The sequence below is a fragment of the Rhinopithecus roxellana genome, chromosome 5, assembly GCF_007565055.1.
Source record: "Rhinopithecus roxellana isolate Shanxi Qingling chromosome 5, ASM756505v1, whole genome shotgun sequence".
NCBI classification, from domain to species: Eukaryota; Metazoa; Chordata; class Mammalia; order Primates; family Cercopithecidae; genus Rhinopithecus; species Rhinopithecus roxellana.
Genome location: NC_044553.1, coordinates 32,544,349 through 32,550,680, shown reverse-complemented (window position 1 = coordinate 32,550,680; position 6,332 = coordinate 32,544,349). Strand labels below are relative to the sequence as shown.

The window sequence follows — 6,332 nt, the reverse complement described above, 5'->3', positions numbered from 1 at the left end:
TAGAGAGCTTACATAATTAACTAGCTAAAGGAAAGATGAAGAAAGGCATTCCAAGTGAGGAAACTGCACATGAAAAGGCCTGTGGTCAGAACCCCAGAAAACATAAGTTTAGCGCAGGCACAGCTCAGAGGAAGGCAAGTGCCTGAGCTGAGGGTAGAGGCATGGAAGAGGTTGGAGACACAATCAGATTTCCATTTTGAAAGGTCCTGTGAAAGTGGCTCCATTTTCACAGGAGCCACCAAGAGGCTTGGACAGCCACAAGCAAGCACTCTGGTGGGTTCCGGGGCTCCAGCTATACCCGACCCAAACAAAGGCAGTTGGTGGTATAAATACTGCCACCTTAATAGTACATTTGAGGACAAGGCACAGTGGCTCATGCCTGTAATATCAGTACTTTGAAAGGCTGAGGTGGGTGGATCACTTGAGGTTAGGAGTTCAAGACCAGCCTGGCCAACATGGTGAAACCCTGTCTCTACTAAAAATACAAAAATTAGCTGAGCATGAGGCTGGGCGCGGTGGCTCTCGCCTGTAATCCCAGTACTTTGGGAGGCCGAGGCGAGTGGATCATGAGGTCAGGAGATAGAGACCATCCTGGCTAACACAGTGAAACCCCTTTTCTACTAAAAATGCAAAAACTTAGCCAGGCATGGTGGCAGGTGCCTGTAGTCACAGCTACTCAGGAGGCTGAAGCAGGAGAATGGCGTGAACCTGGGAGGTGGAGCTTGCAGTGAGCTGAGATCGTGCCACTACACTAAAGCCTGAGTGACAGAGTAAACTCTGTCTCAAAAAAAAAAAAAAAAAAAAAAAAAATAGCCTAGTATGGTGGTGGGTGCCTATAGTCCCAGCTACTTGGGAGGCTAAGGCAGAAGAATTGCTTGAACCCAGAAGCTGAGGTTGCAGTGAGTAAAGACTGTGCCACTGCACTCCAGCCTGGGCAATAGGGTGAGAGTCTGTCTCAAAAGAAAAACAAATAAAAAGAAAAATAAGAAATAAAATAGACCAGGTGCTTTTGCTCACACCTGTAATCACAGCACTTTGGGAGGCTGAGGTGGGTGGATCACGAGGTCAGGAGTTCAAGACCAGACTGGCCAACATGGTGAAATCCCGTCTCTACTAAAAATACAAAAATTAGCCAGGCATGGTGGCAAGCACCTGTAATCCCAGCTACTCAGGATGCTGAGGTAGAGAATTGCTTGAACCCAGGAGCACTGGAGGTTGCAGTGAGCCGAGATGGCACCACTGCACTCCAGCCTGGGCAACAGAGTGAAACTCTTATCTCAAAATAAGTAAATACATAAATAAATACATAAATAAATTTTAAAAGCATTGGGAAGTGAGGATTGATGAAACCAAGAGCCTAAGTCTCAGGCATCTATGCTAGGAAAGGACACACTAACATGTGTAATGATCTGGAGGAGAGCATATGCGATAAAACCTCTAACAACACTTCTACACAGATAGGTCTAGATCAAGGATCAGTAAGTGCTGGGCCAAATCCCACCAGTGCTTGTTTTTGTACAGCTTGCAAACTAAGAATGGTTTTTACATTTTTAAGTGGTTGAAAAAAATGGAAAGAAACTAATATTTTGTGACACATTAAAATTATATGAAAGTCACATCCCAGTTTCCATAAATAAAGTTTTATTGGAACACAGCCATGCTCATTTGTTTACTCTCCCGTTGGCTGCTGCTACAAGGCAGAGTGACTGACTGACACCTGAGGATTGCTGCAAAGCTAAAATTATTATTATTATTACTTTTTTTTTTTTTGAGATGCAGTCTTGCTCTGTCACCCAGCCTGGAGTGCAGTGGCGCGACCTCAGCTCACTGCAAGCTCCGTCTCCCGGGTTCACGCCATTCTCCTGTCTCAGCCTCCCAAGTAGCTAGGACTACAGGCACCTGCCACCACGCCTGGCTAATTTTTTGTATTTTTAGTAGAGACGGGTTTCACCATGTTAGCCAGGATGGTCTGGATCTCCTGACCTTGTGATCCGCCTGCCTCAGCCTCCCAAAGTGCTGGGATTACAGGTGTGAGCCAGCGTACCTGGCCTAAAATTATTTTTTTAAAAGAACAAGAAACAGCATTATTCAAATACTGAATTATATTTTTTCCAAGTCTTCTTAGTTTGTTTTGAAATGGATCATCTCCTGCCAAACAAAACTACAGAATATATCTTGTGTCTGTCACACATATGCCTACTCTCTGTTTTGCTAAGAAAGAGGTGTTTAATCCTCTTTTCTTTCCCACAGAGAAATGCAACAACTGCTACCATAAGAAGACCTGCAGACCAATAGTGGTGGAATTGAAATTATTTATTATGTGGACTTCTACAGAAAAAGTCTGCCAATCCCTGAGCTAGATAATCAGAAGAGCCTATAAATCTGACCATGTGATCTGACAATTGACAAATGAGCACTCGTGGGAGCAAGTGCAAAACAATGCACTTTGAGATAAAAATATCCAAACTATTTACGAAAGGAAGACAGGCCTATGAGCTTTGAGGTCACAACTCAGGACTAAACACAACTGGGAGGATTAAAGGCAGTTAGAGTAGTAGTACGTGAGTGTCCTCCCCTAAATTATAAGAATCAGTACACAGTAGAGGGGTTGGTTATCTGTGGGCCTCACCTGATGTGGGCCTGGGGAAAAATTTCCAGGAAGACTAGACTAGGATTTTGCACTTTCACTTAAAAATTACACATAGGGGCTGAGCGTGGTGGCTCACGCCTGTAATCCCAGCACTTTGGGAGGCCAAGGCGGGCGGATCACGAGGTCAGGAGATCAAGACCATCCTGGCTAACACAGTGAAACCCCATCTCTACTTAAAAAATACAAAACATTAGCCGGGCATGGTGGTGGGCCTCTGTAGTCCTAGCTACTCTGGAGGCCTCAGCAGGAGAATCACTTGAACCTGGGAGACAGAGTTTGTGGTGAGCCGAGATCGCGTCACTGCATTCCAGCCTGGGCAACAGAGCGAGACTCCGTCTAAAAAAAAAAAATTACACATAGGAAGAGGCAGAGGTTGCAGTGACCCCAAATGACACCACTGCACTCCAGCCTGGGCAGCAGAGCAAGACCCTGTCTCCAACCAACCAACCAACCTTTTTCTCCTTTCAAAACCTTTGCTGTAGGCTGGGTGCGGTGGCTCATGCTTGTAATCCCAGCACTTTGGGAGGCTGAGGCGGGCGGATCACCTGAAGTCAGGAGTTCAAGACCAGCCTGGCCAACATGGTGGAACCCCATCTCTACAAAAATACAAAAATTAGCCAGGCATGATGGCGGGTGCCTGTAATCCCAGCTTCTTGGGAGCCTGGAGTGGAAGACTCGCTTGAACCTGGGAGGCAGAAGTTGCAGTGAGCCGAGATTGTGCCATTGCACTCTAGCCTAGGTGACAGAGGGAGACTCTGTCTCAACAAACAAACAAACAAACAAAAACCTTTGTTCTAGCTCTAAGGTAACTTGGCTCCTCATATCACTGGTCCTGTGAAGGGGGCCATCCAGGGAAATGGCAAAGGTGTATTCCCCCAGGATTATGAAGATAACCACAACAGTAATCCACCCAGTCTCTCAGGGCAGTTGTTTAGCATGCACTCGTTTCCCCAGCCTGACCCACAGGTGTCATTTCAACACCTGCAAAGCTGCAGAACTGACCTGGGACCTTGGTGGCTCTAGCAGGGTTCTGGCCATGGGGGCCCTGCCTGGATGTGGCTGGCCTCCCTCTTGGACAACTCTGACCTCTTCCATTTTCATGTACAGGAGTCACATCCAGAGTTCCCTGAGAAGACATACCCAGACCAGTGTGCTGCAGGAACCAAAAGGAACAAGGTATGTTTCCCAAGTAAGATTCTCTCCCCACCCAGAAAAGACTCCGCCAATATCAGGGTCCCAGACCCTAATCTAATGCCCAGGTAAATTAGTTCCAGTAAACTGAAAGTCCCATGTCCTGGGAACCCCGCTCAGTCCCAAGCAAACCAGGTTGGTCACCTGCCAGAGAGGTTCCTCACCTGCCAGAGAGGTTCCTCATTTACAACAGGCCTCTTATCCTGCTGTTCCCCAGGGCCCACCTGGGGCTGCTCCACAGTTTCTGCTGCCCCAAGTCCAGCACTCAGAATATTCAGAGCTGCTCCTTCTTGGGAAGGGGAGAGGACAGCATGGGCTGAGGGGGTCACTGGGGATAAGATTGGGATCAGAGAAGATCAGGAGACTAAGGAGAAGGGGTTCCCAAGGAGCCCTAGCTGTTAGACAGTTGAATCTAAGACTCCTGTCTTTAATATCTGCTTGTGCTTCTGTTCATACAATGAGGATTAAACAGTTACTGGAATCAGGAAAGTTTTTCAGCATTTACATTGTTTAGGGATAAGGCTGCTTTAAATCCTATTGTAAATGAACCGAATGTAAATTATCCAAATATAAGTAACAAAGAAGAGGGTAAATTATTTAAGTTATTTAAATTATCCAAATATAAATAACAAAGAGGTAAAACTTTGTTGGTCACTATAAAATAGCTGTAATAACTACAGTAATTTATATGTAATTACCATGGGGCATAGGGATTATGAGACACTGCATCATGCATATCATACACCAAGCTCTTTGTGATAAAGGCAACAAATTCTGCTCCATTGTGTGTGCTCTTGTGGTCAGCTTAAAATCACCAAAGGTAAAATTTGGCTTAGTCGTGGGTTTTTGCTTCAGGGAACACAGGCAGTTCAATAGCAGGTGAACTTGTTACATTTGATTCTGGGAGGACCGACATAAAGATACCTCAAAAAAAAATTAATGTCATCTTTATTTATAAGGGAATTCTGGGAAAACTTCAAAGCACTTTGCAGATTTTAATCTAATTAATTCTCACAATAACCCCTCAAAGGAGTTTATACAATGGCCTTCATTGTTTGAAGCCACAAGTTACTAGAGGCCACAAAAGAGTCACTTTGTCTGCAGTTGCTTCTTTGTTCTGGCTTGATTCCTAAATGTTATAATGTTCTTTGAAATAGATATAGTATAAATATGAACTATGAGTGTATTAATAATCACTGATCTTATAAGACACATTGATATCACCACTTAGAAAATTCCTCAGAAACGGCCTTACACTCCAGCTTAAAGAAATAGAAATGTTTATGTTAAAGGAGAATTTAAGGTTATGGATAAACTCTCTCTGATTAAAATATTTGCATATATTTGTCCATAAGTATTTACAGGGTTCCTGCTGCAAGTATGAGGTCAGATGCTATGGATGCAAAAACAGCTTAGGATAGGAATGAAGTAACAATGTGTGGTGGAGTTCTAAGTAAGTTCTAAATAAGTCAGAATGTGTCATTAATAAACCAAGGACTGGGTTTAGCAATCCTAAGAAGAGACAAACGAAGTGGAAAGTTCTTTTTTGAGACAAGAGTCTTGTTCTATCACCCAGGCTGGAGTACAGTGGCACAATCTCGGCTCACTGCAACCTATGCCTTCCAGGTTCAAGTGATTCTCATGCCTCAGCCTTCCGAGTAGCTGGAATTACAGGGGTACACCACCACGCCCGGCTAATTTTTGTATTTTTAGTAGAGATGGGGCTTCACCACGTTGGCCAGGCTGATCTTGAATTCCTGGCCTGAAGTGATCTCCCTGCCTCGGCCTCCCAAAGTGCTGGGATTACAGGGGTGAGCCACCACCCCCGACTGAGAATTCTTGATGATTGGCATTTGTCCATACCCTTGCTTTGTAGTTTAGTTCAGGTGGCATGGTCTTTAATGTCTCTTTCTGGTAAAGTGGTGAAGGAAGATGTTTTCATATACTGTAGCAGGACGAGCAGCAGACAAAACTCCTCAGACACCGAGTTAAAGAAGGAAGGGGTTTCTTCGGCCCGGGGCATCGGCAAGACTTCTGTCTCAAGAGCCTAGCTCCCCGAGTGAGCAAGTCCTGTCCCTTTTATGGGCTCACAACTCTAAGGGGGTGCATGTGAGAAGGTCGTGATTGATTGAGCAAGCAGGGGGTAGTGACTGGGGACTGCATGCAGGGATAATTAGATCGGAACAAAACAAGATAGGGATTTTCACAGTGCATTTCTATACAATGTCTGTAATCTACAAATAACAGAACCAATTAAGTCAGGGGCCGATCTTTAACTGCCGGGCCCAGGGTGCAGCGCCGGGCTGTCTGCCTGTGGATTTCATTTCTACCTTTTAGTTTTTACTTCTTCTTTCTTTGGAGGCAGAATTTGGGCATAAGATGATATGAGGGGCCGGGCGCGGTGGCTCAAGCCTGTAATCCCAGCACTTTGGGAGGCCGAGACGGGCGGATCACGAGGTCAGGAGATCGAGACCATCCTGGCTAACATGGT

The 6,332-nt window shown here is 45.2% G+C and overlaps 1 non-coding gene across 1 annotated transcript; it reads right to left on the bottom strand.

The window, feature by feature from the left end:
- Nucleotides 1–2,175: 2,175 nt before the first annotated feature.
- On the bottom strand, nt 2,176–2,303 carry LOC115898012. The gene has a single exon (XR_004057776.1). It is a non-coding gene; the product is annotated as a small nucleolar RNA SNORA41 (small nucleolar RNA).
- Between the last annotated feature and the right edge of the window lie 4,029 nt (nt 2,304–6,332).